At 39.2% G+C, this 19,533-nt stretch overlaps 1 pseudogene; it reads right to left on the reverse strand.

The window, feature by feature from the left end:
* Nucleotides 1–7,024: 7,024 nt before the first annotated feature.
* Nucleotides 7,025–7,779, reverse strand: LOC103743358 (annotated as a pseudogene).
* Nucleotides 7,780–19,533: the final 11,754 nt, after the last annotated feature.

The raw sequence follows: 19,533 nt of genomic DNA on the forward strand, positions 1-19,533 counted from the left end.
AGCACCCATGTGGTAGCTAACTATGTAACTCCAGTTCCAGGGCATCTGATGCCCTTTTCTGGCCTCTGTATGCACATGTAGTGCACTTAGGTACATGCTGGCAAAGCACTCATACATATTTAAAAGTCAACAGAGCTCCCAGTGTGTGGGAGTGGGGAGGCTATGGGAGGGTGCCATTTGGGAAGTGGGTATATAGATGAGTAAGATTGTGTAGGATGTTCCGTATGATATACACACACACACACACACACACAAAAATCAACAACAAAAAAGACATATTTGAGGAAGAAGCATAAAAATGTACTTCATGTTAAATAGTAGAGGTGATAAACATTATCAGTGAAATCTACCTGATGACTTTATATCCATACTCAGGTACTAATGATCCGAGTGCAACCAACTGTGACTAGTCATAATCAGATACATTAGAGATCAAAGACACATGTGCAAACATCCAAGTGTTAGTAGCATTAAAAATGTAGGAAACAGCATATTTTAAAATGAAATGCAGATCTTCTTTAAAGGGTAAAAACTCATTCAATTTTATGTCTTACAGGGTTTATACTGAGTTCAGTATTGTATAACTGTATTAATTCAACTGTGAACCTTAAAATTTACAGCCACTTTTGAAAGAGATGTATCCTTGCTCTGGAATGTGTTACTGAATATGTTAAAGCTGTAATGAAATGCTTCTTGTAATCATGTGGTTATTAAATAAAAAAATTAAAAAAAAACAAAGTAATAAAAATTTGAACTAAAAAACAAAAAAGTCAACAAAGGACCTGGCATGGTGGTGCACACCTTTAATCCCAGCACTTGGGAGGCAAAGGCAGGTGGATCTCTGTGAGGTAAAGGCCAGCCTGGCCTACATAGCTAGTTCCAGGCCAGCTGGGGCTACAGGGAGTTCCTGTCTCAGAAAAGTCAACAGATATATTTCTATGTTAGTAGAGTTTATAATTTTTAATGCTCTAATTTCATACATGGGAGATTAAAATTATTTTTAGTAAAAATTAAGCACAAGATATTGAAAACTAATAATTCTATCAGTGCTTATGATAAAAAATACATGGCTTAATATCAGCAAGCATCACCATGTATTGTGATTTTATTTTGATATTTGTTAGCAATAACAAATATCTTGTGATCTTGGCACCTGATCTCATTTCCTAGGCAACCTCAATTTGGTACTCCACTCAAAAAGAGAATGCTTGAGAAATAACATAAAAGTACTGAAATTAGCACCCATCTCCATTGCCCACAGGGAGAGACTGGGAAGGAAGCATGACCTTGGGTGAATGAGATAGTCTAGAACTAGAAATGAAAAGGCAAGATGATTTGTTCAGACTAGAGTGGAGCCATGCTTGTACTTTCCCCAACTGAAGCTGAAGAAACTATTTTGAATGAAATTATGGGTGAATCCAGACTCCAGACAGAGTTCTGGGTCAGAGTTCCATCAGCACAGTTCAGGAGACAGAGAGTTCCAAGAAATATCTGAGGAAATGAGTGTCCTCTGAGTTCGCACCCACTCTTAAAACTAAATTTAAGTTACTTTTTCCTTTTTTTTTTTGTTTTTTTTGGTCTTTTTGAGACAGGGTCTCCCTGTAGCCCCAGCTGTCCTGGAACTCACTGTGTAGAGTAGGCTGGCCTTGAACTCACAGAGATCCACCTGCCTCTGCCTCCCAAGTTCTGGGACTACAGGCATGCGCCACCATGCCTGGCAAGAGTTATTTATTTAAGAGTTATTTATTCAGGTAATCATAATGTCAACATAATAATGCTGTAACTATTTTTTCAGATTGACTATATTAAGCTTCCACATATGAGAACATGCAATACAGACACAAGAGCACATGATTTTTCTGGGGTTAATTAAAACTCATTAGTCCAGATTATGCCTGTTTATAAGTCATTCACAAAAAGAGTGATTGAGAGATATTGATGGGTAGGGGTAAGAGAGAGGATGGCTGCATAGAGGTAGTATGAGGATGTGTTCAAGGGTGTTTGGGTGAACTCTGGAGAATGAAGTCAATTCTTTCATGTGGTGGCACTGTATACATGGGGACTAGAAGATAAGTTTATGGTGTCAGGATTATTTTTCCTTCTAGTGACTTTAGACCAGGAAAGGGACTGATATGGGGAGGGAAGGCATAGAAACTGATAAAACAACATGGAGGAATAAAAAAACAGTTGCACTAAATTTTTTCTTCTCCCTCCCTGGGGAACCTGCACATGCCCTCTGAGGACTCTAGGGTTTCCCAGTCCTGACGCAGATTGACAAAACTGACATAACACATTCTATCTGGGTTTTGCATAGTTCATGACAAATGGGAGGGGTGACTTACAAAGGCATGAAACGCTGCCATCAGTATGTCCCACCCCTGGTCTCTCCCAGCTTGTTGTGCACGGCTGCTTGCTTGCTCCCCCACCATTCACTGCTCCTTTCCCCATGCTCAATATGGCAACGGCTCCACCCCTTTCCTCAGTGTGCTCAGCCTGGGTCTCTAGACCTGCCCCCTGATCATTTCTAGTCTTTCAGAAGAACTTCGGGGTTACACTCCACCCCTTTCCTCTGGCTCTTAAAAATTTTCCACCCATCTCTTCCTCAAGGGTCCCTGAGCCTTGGAGGGGGTGATAGGTGTGGGACAATCATGGTGAGATATTGACCTCTTGGGCCTCCCCATCATTTGTCTTCAAGATGTGGTTGCTGACCCATCTTGGTGGTGTCTCCCTTACTATAAAGACAACTGGAAGGAAGCAGACACATTTAAACAAACATGGGTGCAAATACAAATGCCTAGATGACACCCCAGCAGGTGTACCATAGTCGTACTTGCAGCGGCTTCTTCACTGGGGCCTATAGCCTTTTCTGACACAGGTGGTTGGCCTGGTCTACAGCACCAGATGTTTGTTCCACCCCTAGGAGTGGCCTTATCCAGTTAGAAACTTGTCAGTTGTACATATGTTAGTCAAACCATTATTGCACCAGCAGGCATTGCTTGGCATGTTCATAGCATGCAACACGCAGGGTCCATTGTTGGGCAGAATCATAGGTGATCCTTTTCCCTCAACCATCTGTATTGTGCCTTCTGGCACTATGAAAGCCATCCACCCAGTGGCACAGAGTTTTCAGCTTAGACTCGGTTCTGTCTCTCCTCCCATGCTCACATCATGCAAGTGTCTTTAAGCAACATGGCCTTACCGACCTTTTCTAGTGTACAACCAACATTAGTGGCAATAGCCTTGTTAATTTGAGGACCTCTAGGATCTCTCTGGCCAACAGCTCATAAGGGGGCAACCCACCCCTGACACTGTAATTTTTTCTTAACAGTTGTACAGTTTTGGGAGCCTTTGTTTTTATTTTTATGTAGGATTAGGTGTTGTAAGCTTTCCCCAACTATTCTGGTGGGTATTACTTGTGTCTTACCCAATCATAAAGCTCCCAAGGATCTTACATCTATAGCTGGCCTTTGTTTCTTCAGAAGTACTTGATATCTTTCAAATGGGTCTCACGTCTGTAAAACACTCAAAAGTTAACATCATATCTTAAATCAATCATAGACAAGATCTAACACAGCATGGAAAGGTTTTATCCATTTGTATTAATTGATTTCTCCATAGATCTTTGTTGGGTACCATAGCATGTGTAAGAGCCATTAACTTGGTTAGTTCTTCATTATCTTTAGTTATCCCTTTGGAGTCATTCTGCATTCTGGGGATTTTACATGGAATCTCTTTGCATCTTTTTGTCCTTGATACATTTACAGGTGCTGGCTCAAGTTGCCTGACCCTTCACTGGGCTAAGGAGACAGAGGGTCTCTCGTCCCTGCTGTACCTGTTGGTTCTCTGAGTCAGACAGGCCCTCGGTCTGCCTCCTGGCTGTAGCCATATCTTCCCTCTCTCCATTGACCATACCTGGCTGCTGGGGGAGGCCCTGCTGGGAAAAACAGCCTCCACCCCTAGCATAGTCTTTCTCAGGCATGAAATGTAACTTATTTAATATTTGGGGATCCTTAACCACCTCTGGGGAAGTTTTTATCCTCTGAACGCCTTTTGTGAACTGGTTTTCAGGTTTTAAAGCTTTCCAGAGACTCCTTAGTACTGAATTTGTTTTCTTATCATTTTTTCTTTGGTAATTTGGCCTCGACATAAATCTTGCCACATTTATCTTCGAGTAACTCAAACAGATCATTTCTTCTGTCTGGCCTTTTTTTTTTTTTTTTTTTTTTAAATCTCTTTTAGGTTGCTCTATTGTTCTACAGACACATTTTACATGCTGGTTTGAGTCATTTAGATCTGCCAAAGCCTCCCTCTTTACAAAAATCCTGTCCCATTAAAGGATTTAGCAAAACCATTAAGGCTCAATACCATTCTTGAGGTCCCAGTTGAATTAAGCTTTCCTTTATATCTCTGGTGAACACAGCCCTATCTGACCCAGTGAACTGGGCATCATACATTGCTTTTCTCATACCTAGTTCCCTCAGTAATGCCTGTCCCTCTTTTATAGTTCTCCAGCCCCTGTTAATCATAGGAGTCTCCATTGGTGATGACCATATGCCTTTAATACCTTGCACAAGCCATTTCATTAGGGACTGCTCCCTCCTGTATTGGCCTAGGTTAGATAGCCTGTGTCTCATACCCCATGTCCCATACCCTCATAGGCCACATGGTGAAGGGCTCTTTAATTGCTTGTTTGAATGTCTTTCCTAGTCCCAACAGCTCCAGTGTGCAGTATTTTATCCTAGCTATGGTATTATTAACTTTTTTCTCTTTTTGCATTGAAAGTTGAATCTGAGGGGCAGCTTTAGCTACTTTTATTTCCAGGTTGCTTCCTTTCTCATTATTATCTATCTTTTCCTCTGGGTCCTTTGAATGCTGGTCCCCTAACCTTATGCAAGTTAAAATCTCCTGTTTTTCCTCTCCAAGGTTCTGAGGCTGAGACTGAATTTGCCAGTAACTCCTTAGCCTTTTTTAGCCTCCCCTGAGGTTGTTGCCTTTGCCTCACACAAATTTTTTATTATGCAAATAAGTGGCCATGGCCCCCTCTCTGGGTTCCCCTTCTGCTTCCAAGGCTTGTAAAATTTTGTCTAGGTTCTCCATAAGCCTTAGGGAATTTTCAGACACACATAGTGGCAGCCACTACTTCTCAAGTATCTGAGCTATTTTCCAACATTTGCAGGATGGCTGCAACCTGGAGATTTCCCCCTTTGAGTTGTCCGTGTCTGCGTGGCCTGTATCATTTTAGTTATTACCACTAATCCCATTACTTTTCCTGAACTCCTGTAGTTTGTTACTTTCAGTGTCATCCTGCCAGGCTACGCCAATTTATCGCACTAAATTTTCACTTCCCCCTCCCTGGGGGACTCGCATGCACCCTCTGAAGACTCTAGGGGTTCCCGGTCCTGACCTGGATTAACAAAACTGACATAACACTTTCTATTTGGGTTTTGCATAGTTCATGACACCCGGGAGGGGGTGACTTAGAAAGGCATGAAACACCATCAGCATGTCCCACCCCAGGTCTCCTCCAGCTTTCCGTGAGTGGCTGCTTGCCACTTGCCCACCATTTGACGCTCTGTTCTCAGTGCTCAATATGGTGATGGCTCCACCCCTTTTCCCAGTGTGCTTAGCATGTGTCTCTAGACCTATCCCTGATCAATTCTAACCTTTTGGAGGAACTTCTGGGTTACAAAAATAGTGAAGGAAACTTAGAAGAATGGGAAAAAGGACATCATAAGAATGAATTGTCCTGAAAACCTACTGAACTTAGGTGATCTAGAAAAAATACTGGTTTAGTAGTTTAGTCCAAAGATCAGTCCTAAATAAGAATTATTTGGAAAGGCACTAGATTTTATGCTTTAAAGGTCTTTGAAGTAAGCATGAGAATTTGGGCTACATAGTATCATATAGAACTCTTTTGCAGATAGCTTTAAAGTGAAGGATAGTGAAAAACAGTAAAAGATTTTTAACAGAAATGGTAATGAGGAGTGTTCTAGCTTGCTTTATGCTTCTGTGATGAAATACTGACCAAAAGTAACTTAGGGGGGAAAGAACTTATTTGGCTTTCATGTCCTAGTCACAGTCTATCACTGAGGGAAGCCAAGGTAGGAACTCAAACAAGGCAGGAGCCTAGAGGCAGTGAAGCAGACCACAGAGGGACGCTGCTCACTGGCTTGCTTTCTCTGGCTTGCTCAGCTACCTTTCTTACACTGCTCAGGCCTAACTGCCTAGGGATGGTACCATCTACAGTGGGCTGGTTCTCCTACATCAGTTAGCAATTAAGAAAACACCTCATAGATATACCCATAGGCCAGTCTGATGAAGATAATTCCTCAGTTGAGTCTCCTTCCAAGGTGACTCTAGTTTGTGTCCAATTGACAAAAACTAACTAGTACAGGGAGCTAACACAAGCCATGAGCACAGGGTCAGGGGATGTGTTTATTTTACTTTGACAGGGTTTTGCTATGTTATAGTTCAGGATGGCCTCAAACTCACCATCTACCAGCTTTAACTTCCTGCCTGTTTGGATCACTGGTGTCTACCAATAAGCTGAGCTAGTAATTTTATTTTTGGTATGTTTATTAGTAGGAGTCAGAAGAAATATAGACTGAAACTGAAAACTGGAAAGGTGTAACTCATAAGCTAAAGAGAATAGTGACTTCAAAGACCCAAGTGGAGGGGCTGGAGCAATGGCTCAGGGTTTTAGAACACTGGCTGCTCTTGCAGAGGACCCAGGTGGCTAACAGCCGTCTGTAACTGCAGTTCCAGAGAATCGATGCCCTCTTCTGACCTCTGCAGGGCATTTCACAACATGGGTGCACTTACATACATGCAGGCACATAGACTCATACACATAGAATAAAAATAATAAATAATTTTTTTAAAAAAAGACCCAAGTGGAGAAAAAGCTTTAAAAGGCATACCTCCCTTATGAAACTGAAAATGTGAAATAAAGGAAAAGTGAGAATATAGATGAATTCTTTTTTTTTTTTCAAGCTTTGACCTTACTTGTTACTCTTGAAGATTCTCATTTCCGATTGGACTCAGGCTTAGCATTCCAAGCTCTCAGTGAGGACAGCCTGTGTCTCTGGGCTGCCTGCATCGGTTCCTGGTGTTGTTCTTTGGCTTCCTTCATTCTCTTGGCTGAAAGTTTAGCTCTTCTGCAGCTTCTTTTCTTGGTGTGTTGTTTCTTCAGAGCAGTATATCTGCATTTGTGTTGCAGGACACGCGGTTTAACAAGCCGCTGAATCTTGGGTGCTTTAGTCCTGGGCTTCTTACCATGTTTGTTCAAGAACTTTCTGACAACATATTGGTGGACATCATCTTCTTTAGAGAGACTGAAAAGTTTGCAGATTCTGTGGACTGTTTTGGCCCCACTCTTGGAGGTACAGTAGTATCTGTCAGTACAGGACTATCTTCCCTTCCACTTTTTTTTCTTTCATTTATTTTTTTACAATAACCAAGTTGAGAATACTCAAATTGGCACCCACAATGCTCTCAGAACAGACCAGAGCTCGCTCTCTCCAGTCCTTTTTGTTCTATAACAAGAATACCATTTATTCAGCAGACTCACTCTGCCATGACACCCTGCTTCATGGGAAAGCCTCGTTTACCATTTCTGCTGCTGATTTGGACCACATAGCCCTTCCACTCTTCATCCAGAGCACCAGCATTGACTTCTATGGCCATGCGCTTCTCCAAGAAAGTAGGACGTTTGCATTCATCATCTACTTCAATGAGTTTCTGGCATTGGGTGGTTGGGAAGAAGAGATTCACTTTCATTTTCATATAGCTGATCACGTAGGAGGTGCCAAGAGAAAGTACAAATTTACTTTTCACAAAACAAAAAGAAGAGAATCAGGGGCTTCTCCTTGAAGGTAGTTGCAAGATAAAGAAATTAGGGAGGGGAAAGCTGAGGTCAGATAAGTGAAAACTAGACTTCTGGAACAATCGTTATGGAGAGTCGCGTGAGAAGTGAACCAAGGAGAAATGAAGACAAAGCCTTAGTCCCTGACAGACATTTACTGAGTATTGCTTATCTTTCAGTATGCTTCTGTATGTGTGGGAGTAACAAAGAGAAAATGGATTTTCGTGCTTTGCCTGGTGAATGCAGTTGGGAGTCAACACACATCAACTGCTGCCCAGGAGGAGCTGTGAGATGAGAGCCACTGCCAAGCAAATTTAAACACCTGGAGGAATGTTTCTTGAAGGACTTGAAAAGCACTTAGAACTCTTTAGGTAAAGACAAATGATCTAGTGGAAGGGATTATTAAGGAAGGTTTAGTGGATTACACCAGTCTGGTTTGGGCCATAAAGAAAATGTAAAGTATTTTTAGGTGTACAGTTATAGAGAGGATATTACAGACCCCAAACCTAAGATCAATGGAACATAATTATGGAAGCATCAAACTACCTCAAGTTCCTCCTTTGGCAGGCTTCCTGTAATCAGATCACAGTGGGGCTGAAATTTGGAGTTTTCCAAGAGACTGGAGCCATGGAAGATTTTTGAATTTGCAAATGGTATAATTAAAATAGTATGTTGATAATGAACTATATTAGCAACTTAACCTAAATTACTCCATCTTGCTCAGAATAGCTATTTTAACAGTAACCTCTTTTCCAGTTATGGGAATTGTCGAGTTGTATGCTTGCCTCGCTTGCCCATGCAGTAACAGACTATTGATTGGTGAATTCAAATTCTGCTATGTTGCACAAATCTTATTGGTTCACAGATGTTCTGTTTAAACTATGCTTTCTATAATCCTATAAAAACTCTAAACGGTTAATGTTTGGGGGCTGTTTCTACTCCCAAGATAGGCAACCCTGCCGGTGGTAGTAAAATATTACCTTGCCACTTTCTACTGAAATGGTGTTGGTGATTTTGCATGAACTCCGACCTGCAACAGGTAACATACAGTAGGCATGCAGTGGAGTGACACTCTAGACTTGAAACAGTGAAGATGTGCCTGTGTAATTATTCACTGTTTCAACTCCAGCCAGTGCTGTAATTGCCAGGAAAGAGCCCTAGTTTCATCAATTTCATCCTTTCTTTTTTTAATCTTCAAAGTGTCTCTGATTTTGGTCCCCATCCTTTCCTCTGGTCTTCTTTAGCCTGTCTTCCATATTCTTCCTTTGTACACATGTGCCTGCTTATCTACTTCTGCTTAGTGACTTAGTGTCCAAACAACAGTGAATGTTAAAACATTCAATGTCAAAAGACATAAGGTATGATAAGTTAGTAGCAAGCAGTCTCAATTCTCGAACGCAGATATAGCCACACATAGAGTATATTCCACATACCATTTGAATTTGTAATAAATTTCCTTTGAAAATGTCATTACAGTAGTTTCTAAAATAATTTCAGAATTATTTCTAAACTACTTAGGTCTTTTTTGTAAAAATTTGCAGTAATTAATGCATGCTTCAAGTTATCTAAAACCAAAAAGGAAACATGGGCAGTGAAACACTCTTATTCATAAAAGTGATGTTTTATGAATTGTTCAGTACTGTACTTCTGCCTGAACATTTTTACTTGAAAGCCTTTTATTTTTTCTTAAGCACAAAAAGACAATTGTTTGGTTTCATATTGGACGTTCAAGAAAGAGTAAAAAAAGTGAATAAAAGAGATCATTCTAGAAAATTGATCCATTTTGAAGTTCCACTGGAATAAAGTATGTTAAAATTTTGTATAGCAAATTATATTTAACTTCATAATTGAAGTATTTGATTTATTATATAAATAAGACTTTTTTTTTGCAGTTTATGAATAGCCACTTTTCCCAAGTATGACTGATTATTTGAGAACAAAGGGAGTGATCATGAACGAGTATCTGCATGGAGGAAATGGGCAGTATTTTAAGGGGTGCAGTTTCATGAGCATGTGGGTCTTTTGTCATGTTTTGGATGGATGACCTGAGTCTGATATATTGGTGAATGGCATTAACAAAGGTCTGGTTGTCAAAGGCAATGAAGAAAAATGCAGTTAGCCACAGCAATGAGATGATGTCCGTGTTTGGGAGGAAAATGATACCTAGGTAACAATAGCAAACACTGAATACATCAGCAAAAAGACTGAGAGAGAGAGAGAGAGAGAGAGAGAGAGAGAGCTCTTAACTGAGTGGTATAAGACCAGAAAGACACTGGGAATGTTTGTTTTACTTGATGATGGCTAATATGTTTCTGTTAATGAACAATTGGCATGGTGTACTCAATGACGTCATAATAATACCTTTACTTTGACATTTGCAATATTGTGCATTTTTATTCAAAGAAAATGAGAGTTAAATAAAAGCATGCATGTATTTAAAAGGTGTTTGCTCTTTTTTGAGGGGGGGGTCCTAATATTTTTTCTCTCTACAAACCATGCTGTCCATAGTAAAGAACCATATCTAATCTCTCAATTAGGTCAGGCCCCAGGGTAATCAATCTCCTGAACAGCAGATGCCTTGTTTTAGTCAATGAATGCTGAGTTTCAAAAGCAGTTTTGTGTTGAGAGAAGAGTGCAGTTGGCATGGGTGATTAGAACCCTTTTAAGCCCTACAAAAAGCTGTAGATGTTTATGCCTATACTCTGTGAACTGAAGCACTGTACACATCCATCTTGAAGTTAACTTGATGGAGACTTTATACAGCCTGTGGGAACATGCCTATGCATGTAAACATGACTAACTGAAGTCCACATTTTCATAGGCATTTGAATGAAACTGTGATTTTGATAAAATCGAAATTAATGTCTATGGTCTAGTAGATGCTATTTACTTTAAAGATTCTTCTTAATAACTTAGTTGCTAGATTCACATCTTTAAAGTGCAAAACATGACCAATTGACAGTAGTTCTAGTATTTGCCTTGTCTAGATACCTTCACACCTTTCCTGGTTTAGGTCACCTTTGCATTGCTCTCTAAAAGCTTTTTTACATTCAAAGCCTTTCAGCTCAGAATTGTATCATACATAAACGGGCAGTATCTGAGGCAAGTTTGAAATCAAGAAATGCTTTTAAATTAAAATTTATATGCAATGTATATTAAGTCAAAACTCATTCATTTATATGCAATGAAGTAAGTTTCATTATAGTATAACCTAAAAACTGTAAGGACGGTCCCAATACATTATTTTAGTTAATCATTGTTTCAATCTGATTATTGGAACTTGTCAGTGACATCTGAAGTAATATATTGAATAACCTAAAAATTTAAGAGACCCTGTTTAAATGTTTATTTTCTTTTATAAGAGACAAGATTGCATAATAAAAAGCATCAACTAGAAATGTGTAAGGTAGATGAGAAAAAAAATCACTCTCCAACTGGTTTCGAGTCTCCCATTTCTGCCTTACTGTGCAGCTGTCAACTCTACCCACTTTTGTCCCCTCTTAGAAATTGCTTCAATCTGCCTGATCTGTGCGAAGTTACTATGCCCCGTACTGAATGCTGATAAGAAATCTGTGGAAAAATTAAAAGCAGATGATCTTTAAGAAGCATTTGATATTAATTACTTCTTACCTTTTACACAACTCAAATATCAGTAAAAATATAGGATTACATTCCTTTAAAAAAGATTTTGAGGCTAATTGGTAGATAAGAGACCCAAGGAGGGACGATGTCTACACAAGATTTTAAAATGTAGACATTCCTATTAATCTAAATACCCAAACATGCTGTGACAATATACTTTGCTTATTTTATTAATGAGTCTTAACACTTGTAACTGGAAAAACAATTTAATGTCTATATCTGTTACTCAGTCACATTTTAGATTCATAATTTAATTATTTGAATAAATAAGAGAGTTCACAGATGACTTAATGAAATTAACACTTAGGTTTCTGTAATAGCTTTTTGAGTCAAAGCCTAGTGATTTTTCAGAATATATACATTTCCAAACTGAAATTATTTCTAACTGTGGAGCTCTTATAGACAAACTTATACATGGGTTATTTCTTCTTTAAACATATGCATAATTTTTACCATTGGTGATGTCATTTGACAATAATTTTATAATAAAGTCTGACAATTTTTTTCCTTGTGTTCATGCATCTCTGTAAAGACTTGCAAGGGCAAATAACTTGTTCGTTCTTCCTTTGCATTACTAACGTGAACATGATGTTGATAAGAACCATGCGGTGTGAATTACAGTGTAGTCACTCTAAGCTGTGAGGGATGTTTTGCATTTAAAGCATTTTAAGAGTGGTCCAAGATAGTGAGCAGTAAAACAAGTACGCAGAAACTACCCAGGCTCTTGGGAAACTTGTTGCCTTCTTAGACATCATTGAAGGCTACCAAAGCATTTTTGTGCTTACAGCTTATCGCTATGGATATTAATCGTATTAGAAATTAAAACAGAAGCTTGAAAATATCTTCACTAATTAATTTAAAAATAGAAACGAAAATGCTTTTTGTTTCTTTTGTAGTACTGGGGATTGAGTGAAGGACTTTTCACATGCTAAGTTATATCCCCAGTCCAAAAATGTGTGCTGACAAACAGAATTTTTTTAAAACAAAACAGATAACACACACACACACACACACACACACACACACACACACACACACAGCAGAGCAACACAGCTTTTCCTTTTGATAAAACCAACACTGCTTTTCATTTTGATAAAAAACGTTAGTGTACAACTTAAAAGACAACTGGATTTTCTTATCCTCCTCTGCATCGAATTCATTTTAATATGGCATTTTGGTTCAATGAAGAAAATTTGGCTTCACACAAATAGGTAGTTAAAAAAGAAATGCTTTAATAATGTCAAATGATGTGGATATTCTTCATTACTAGCACTCCACATCTCCCTAAATGAGCTTGTTAAAGATTAGTTTCAAAGGAAAGCTGAAACTATATAAATAAGTTGCTTAAAAAATTTAAAACTGGGGGCTGGAGAGATGATGGCTCAGCGGTTAAGAGCACTGGTTGTTCTTGCAGAAGATCCGGGTTCGAATCCCAGCACCCACTTGGCAGCTAACAACTGTCGGTAACTCCAGTCCCAGGGGATCCGACAGGCTCTCTGTCCTCTGGGCACTGCACAACACGGGTGCACTTACCTAGCAGGCAATACACGCATACACATAAAATAAAAATAATAAATAAATTGAAAAAAAGAGGGGAGAAATTAAAAATAAATTTAAAACCAAGACTGTTTCTCAAAGATTTTTAAAAGGAATTCAACTTTTGCCTTAAGAATGTAGTATTTCAATCATAACAAAACAATCTTAAGGGCATTTTAAAAGTTTTGTTTTCATCATTGACGTTCTCAAATAGTCAAGAAATACTCAAATCTCTGCTTTTGATTTTATAATTCTTAAATTGACTTTAAAATTTATAGACTAGTTCTTAAAGATTGTTTTTCATTGTTTTGGTGATAGCTCTATATATATGAATTAAAAAGATCTGTCAACACAGGAAAAAAAATAAAGGTTTTTCTCAATGGTACTTGGCATGGTGTTCTACGGTGGTAGGCGTTTGTGTTCTCTGTAGGTATGACAGGGTCCTTTCTAAACAGCCTTTGCTTGAGCCTGAGAACCAGAACTATTTCTAAAGAAAAATGTTTGCTTCAGGAGTAAATGTTTATACCAGAAACTGAAGCCAGAGTACACATTTCCTGTCATGACACATATGTCAGATATTATTAAAAATAATTTAGACTGTTCCCACACACTGCTTTTGATGGTGTTTTCATTTTTCTTTGTAAACATTTGTACAAAATGTCTCAAGGGCTTCTTATCAAAACTTTAAAAATACTTTTTTTTCCAAAATTAGGGTCTTTTATTTGGATGACAGACACAATGATGGTGCTCAAACAGCCTTGCTAGAGGATGTGGCTGTCTCATACTCACGATGCCAAAGAAATCAACCTTTGCCTTTGTCCCTGTCCCAGAAAAGTCAGTTCCCCTCTGTGCTCTGTCCCCTGCTGCTTTGGATTTGCCCACCTGAATGCATGGGGCTCGTAATTACGCATTCCCACCATCATCTGATTAGCAATTGCTTTCCTTCCTGCACTGTGAGCTCCAAGAAGGAAATCTGAGCCTACTTCCTTCACTTACATGCTCAGGGCCTAGCACACTTTGAGGCACATGATAGGAACTCTGTCATACCCGTGGAATAGATGAGCTCGTAGGTACTGTGACCAGTACCTAACTTTGTACTCTAGAGCAGAACTAACTTTATAGTTAGTTTGTTTGGACAAAGCCTCTAACTTGTGGCCAATCCTGCCTTAGCCTCCCAAAAACTGGGATTACAGGTTTGAGTCACCAGGCCCGGCTCTCCTCTGTGGTCCTTAAATTACAATTGAATCCCATTTTCTCCCTCATACTGTGGTTCTGTATCTCTGAGATCTTCTATGTAGATTTCAGCTAGGGGTACATGCTGTTTGGACCCAACAGGACCGTGGCTGAAGCCATTGTCTCATAGAAACTCAATGATTCCAATGCTTGCCTGCATGTGTCCACAGAAAGGTTCTTCTCCCTATTGCTGTGCTGCCTTCATTTTAAAAATAAATATTTATTGATTTGAGAACATCATACAATATATTTTGATTATAGTCACCCCATCTTCAGCACTCCACCTACTTAAACCCCTCTGCCCCCACTTTATGTCCTCTATTATTATTTGCCTTCTCTCTTTTTTTTTTTTTTTTTTTTGTCTTTTTGAGACAGGGTCTCCCTGTAGCCCAGCTGGCCTGGAACTCACTATGAAGATGAGGCTAGCCATGAACTCACAGAGATCCAACTGTCTCTGCCTCCCCAGTGCTGGGGTTAAAGAAAGGCCTGTGCCACCACACTCGGCTTTATTTGTCTTTTTTAAAAGGTCTATGGAGACTGATCTGGCTTCCTAAATGCTCTTGGGTGTAGGTCTATCTCTTGGAGTCTGGTCACCCTACCAGGTGCTAATCCACTCCTTTTCAATTCACTTGTTTTCATTACAAAATTCTTTTCTGAAACAGTTAATTGATAATTTGAACACTGGGTATTTGCTTGTTTTAAGGGACTATTTGTTTTTTAAGTATGATAATGATATTGTGGGCGTGTTTGAAAATAGGCCTTTGTGCTGGGCATGGTGGCGCATGCCTTTAGTCCCAGCACTCGGGAGACAGAGGCAGGTGGATTTCTGTGAGTTCAAGGCCAGCATGGTCTACATAGTGAGTTCCAGGACAGCTGGGGCTACAGGGAGATCCTGTTTCAAAAAGGCTGAAAAAAAAAAAAAAATAGACCTTTGTATATATCATGATATTTATAAATAATTGATATGATATCTGCAATTTTATTTGAAACAATTAGAAAACATAGGTGGGAAATATAAGTGGGGTAAGATTCTGCATGGTTTTTGATGTTTGTATTTTTTTTTTTTTTTTTTTCATGGGGTTCAAACCCAGGACCTCAACATGCTGGGCAAAAGCTCTACCACTGAGTTACACCCAAAGTCCTTGTACTTTCTATTATAATCTCTTACATGTTTGAATTTTTGCATAACAAAAATGAATTCAATTCACCAGTTCTTTCAGTGCTTATAAAGTCCAGGCTGTTTGTTTAGGAATTCCCAAACACCCTTCTTGGTCTGTCTTGCCAGTGTCATTGGCCAAAGTCTTCTACACGAATCTTCTGATGGAGCAGATAGGAGTCTGTCTTTCCAGTAATCTGCACCCTGTGCATTTCTCAGGAAGTACTTTGCCTCTAGCACTGCCTTCAGCCCAGGCACAGTGTGCTAAGTGCTGTTGCTACAGCTAATAATAGCCCTTGCCACCAACAGAAGCCTGGTGATGATGAATGCTCCAACTTTCTTCTCCCTTGGGTGGACCCCAGAAATTTCCAGTAGACTTGAATTCCAGTTACTCACATGCTAACTTAATCTTTAAAACATTCTATTTATCTTTCCATTGGTTTCACATTGTCGCTTTTCTTCCACTGTTTTTGGGGACCATGTGTCTCAAGACGTGGTCTCAGTCTACTGGGGATTAACAAACAACTTATTATAGACATCATTGTGTTTTCTAACCTTAAATTGTACAACAATGTTGGTTTTTTAGAAAACTTAGGACTTGTAAATATTACAGAGAAAAGAAAAATCACACGTGATCATAAGACCCCAGAGATAAACCATTGTTTAGTCTTTTCTGTATGTGTATTGGGGGCTACAGTCATGAGGCTGCTTGGTGGGGGCCAGAGAGTCACTTTCAGTATGGCTTATGCATGGCTGTTGGCTGTTGACTGAGGGCTTCTTGGTGGCTCATTGGTGTTGGTGGACTTGGCATGTGAGCCTCTGCAGTGCACTCTGATTGTTCACATACTATATGACAATTGGCTTCCACCAGGGGAAGTGTTTCAACAGGGAAAAGAGAAAATCACATGGCTTTTATGATCTAGCCTTGAGAGTGACATATTGTGACTTCTTTTACAGTCTATTGGTCATACCAATCCACATACAGTGTTGGAAGGGACTGTACCGTGTGGGGTGTGGACTATACAAAGCTGTGAATATCTTGAGACAAGTGTCCTTGGGGAAATCCTTGAGGCTGACTGCTCTAGTTGATTTGCAATATAGAAAAGATTTGACAACTTTTGAAGACTGTGCATTTCATGTGTGTTCAAGTCACTATCCTTAACTTAAGGCAGTGTCTTTCTGCAGTTTTTTAAAGTGCTACAACTTGGGTAATATATCATCAGTTTGATTTTCCATTTTCCCTTTTAGGAAGGTCTGGTGAGTTTTTAAAAAGGAAAATTCATTATTTTGTTTCTCAATGTAAGGACAGCATGATTTTCAGAATCTGAATTCCATTCTTCAGTTTGATTTTATGTTTTTAAGCTCACGAGGTGCCACACGCTACAGCTCCCAGTCCTGGCTCAAGAATAATGTGATTTCTCTCGGTGTTTTGCTTTTCCCCTGGTCCATGGCTTATTTATTTCTCAGAGTTCTCTGCCTATTTACTAAGATATTGGACTTTGGGTGTCTCTTTTTCCTGTTCATCTGTAGTCTTGAACCAAACCAGTGACAGATGGAGGATTTCAGGGGGAGTGAAGAATAAGAAGGAATTATTGCTATTAAAGAGAAAATGATTCTAGAGCAGCACTACAGTTACAGGCCTTTTAAACTGAACTCTGGTGCACACATTCACTGAGTTGTATGCTTTTGTCTCTGTACCCACAGTTCCGCCTTCTGCTGTTTTCATTACCTGTGGTCAGCTCTAGCCTAAAAATAATAAAATAGAAAACTCAAGAAATAGACGTGTTTATTCTTTTATACATAGTACATCCAAATCTGACTTAAAAATATGCTATAACCTTCTACTAATAGCTATTGGTATCCATTAAAAATATCTACTACCTTTGCCTGGGGGAAATAATCTTTTTTTTTAAGATCTAAGAACAAGTAAATACGTGCCACCGATTGAGCACGAAGCTCCCTCTTAGGGGAAGTCCCTCACTCCACCACAGAGAATTGATCCCAGCAGCCTCCCCTGCTAGCTTGAGGGATAGCCACTTTGAGGAGCCAACTTACCTTTCTCATTCAGGTAAGTTGCTTCCAAACTGATCGGGATAGTGTTGAGAAAGGTTAGTCTCATGGATACACTTCCACCTGGAAACCCAATGTGGGGTGAATGGAGCACCTCTCTTGGCAAGCATATTTTCTAATGTATCTGTCAATAAGTGATAGGTGATTTCAGCCTTCCACAGTCTCGAGTACAAGAACTACTAGGGTCGGGCATGGTGGCACATGCCTTTAATCCCAGCACTTGGGAGGCAGAGGCAGGCGGATCTCTGTGAATTCAAGGCCAGCCTGGTCTATATAGTGAGTTCCAGGACAACTGGGGCTACAGGAAGACCCTGTCTCAAAAAGACCCCCCCCCATAAAAAAACAGAAAAAAAAAGAAAAAAAAGAAAAAAAGAACTGCTAGGAACATGGCTAGTCTCATCCCTGAGCAAAACTCATCATGGATGCTGGTATATTGATTGATATTGGAAGGGTCCAATATAAACGAAAGAAAGTTGGGTTAGGAAGGTCAAATCACATTCCTTACTTTATGTGTTTCCAGTCTGAATTACAGGCAAAGAAAAAAGAAGATGGATTTTTCAGTGGCTAGCATCTTCCAAGCCACTAAAGAACACAGGAGGGTTCTAGTCCAAGGTTTCTATTGATTATGGATACATTTTTCTTATATTTTTAACATTTTTACAGAGATAACTATTTTAACATTAGAGTACATAATAAGTAGAATTTTTGAAGGGTCAAACATTGTGGCGCACATCTTTAATCCCAGCACTTGGGAGGCAGAGGCAGGTGGATCTCCATGAGACTGAAACCAGCTTGGTGTATATAGTGAGTTCCAGGCCAGCTAGGGCCAAAGGGAGACCCTGTCTCAAAAAAAAACACATTCTTTTTGAGACAGAATCTTGCTAAATTGCCTTGATTGGCCTTGAACTTGTAATCCTCCTGCTTTAGTCGCTCAAGTATCTGAGATTGTAGGTGTGCACCAACAAGCCCAGGTTGCCCATAACTCTTTATTAAAGTAAGTATATTATATATCAATACGCAATTTTATTGCTGGAACATAATTCAAAATAAAAAGACCACTATTTTAATAAATAAGTCTCTAAAAACCTATTCTGTGTCTTCAACATTTTAGTCCTGTTTAAATGCGATTGATTTTGTGTTCAGAATTAAATAAAAATTCTACAGTAAAATAATCCATTGTCCCATCTTTGTTCTTTGCCGCTCTCCCTATTTTACTGATTTCTTATGCTTTAACTGTATACTTTAAAAATTCCATTCTAGGCCCAAAGGGGAGTTGAGAAATAGGTGGGAGGCCAGCACTAGATTAAGAACTATTTGAGACTGATTGCTGATGGGTGAGGGAGAATATGATTTACATATGACCACTGGATGGGCTGAGTAGACTCCAGTGGACGCATTTACACTGAAGGACATTAGGGTACAAACACCTGAATGAATAGGGCTCAGCATGTATGGCTTAGTGCATAGGGTTTGGTAGGAGGATAGGGGGAGGCATGGATAAGGGAGGGGATGGGGAGGGAAATGTATGAAATAAAAAATGTTAAAAATTCCATTCTAGTCCTAATTGTCTCATTAGTTGTTATTCTTTGCTGCATTATTTTGGAGTACATGCAATGCATCTTTGATTTATCACAGTGCATCTTCAAGTGCTAGTCAAACCATAACACAGAGAATAGGAACAGAGTGCCCCATCACCCATTTTCCACTTCTGTGCTATTGCTGTAATATGTGCTACTACTTGTGGTCAAAACCCTAAAACAGTGCTGTCTTTATATTTTATATTTATTTATTTATTTTTTTGAAGTAGATTTTAAAAAGTTTTTTTCGTAACTACATGATTAGAAGAAGCACTCCATTACAGCTTTAACATATTCAGTAACACACTCCAGAGCAAGAGTACATCTCTTTCACAACTGGCTGTAAGTTTCTAGGTTCACAGTTGAATTAATACAGTTATACAATTTTGAACTCAGTATAAGCCCTGTAAGACATAAAATTGAATGAGTTTTTAACCTTTAAAAAAGATCTCCAT

The sequence above is a fragment of the Nannospalax galili genome, unplaced genomic scaffold (assembly GCF_000622305.1).
Source record: "Nannospalax galili isolate Female #2095 unplaced genomic scaffold, S.galili_v1.0 scaffold441, whole genome shotgun sequence".
NCBI classification, from domain to species: domain Eukaryota; kingdom Metazoa; phylum Chordata; class Mammalia; order Rodentia; family Spalacidae; genus Nannospalax; species Nannospalax galili.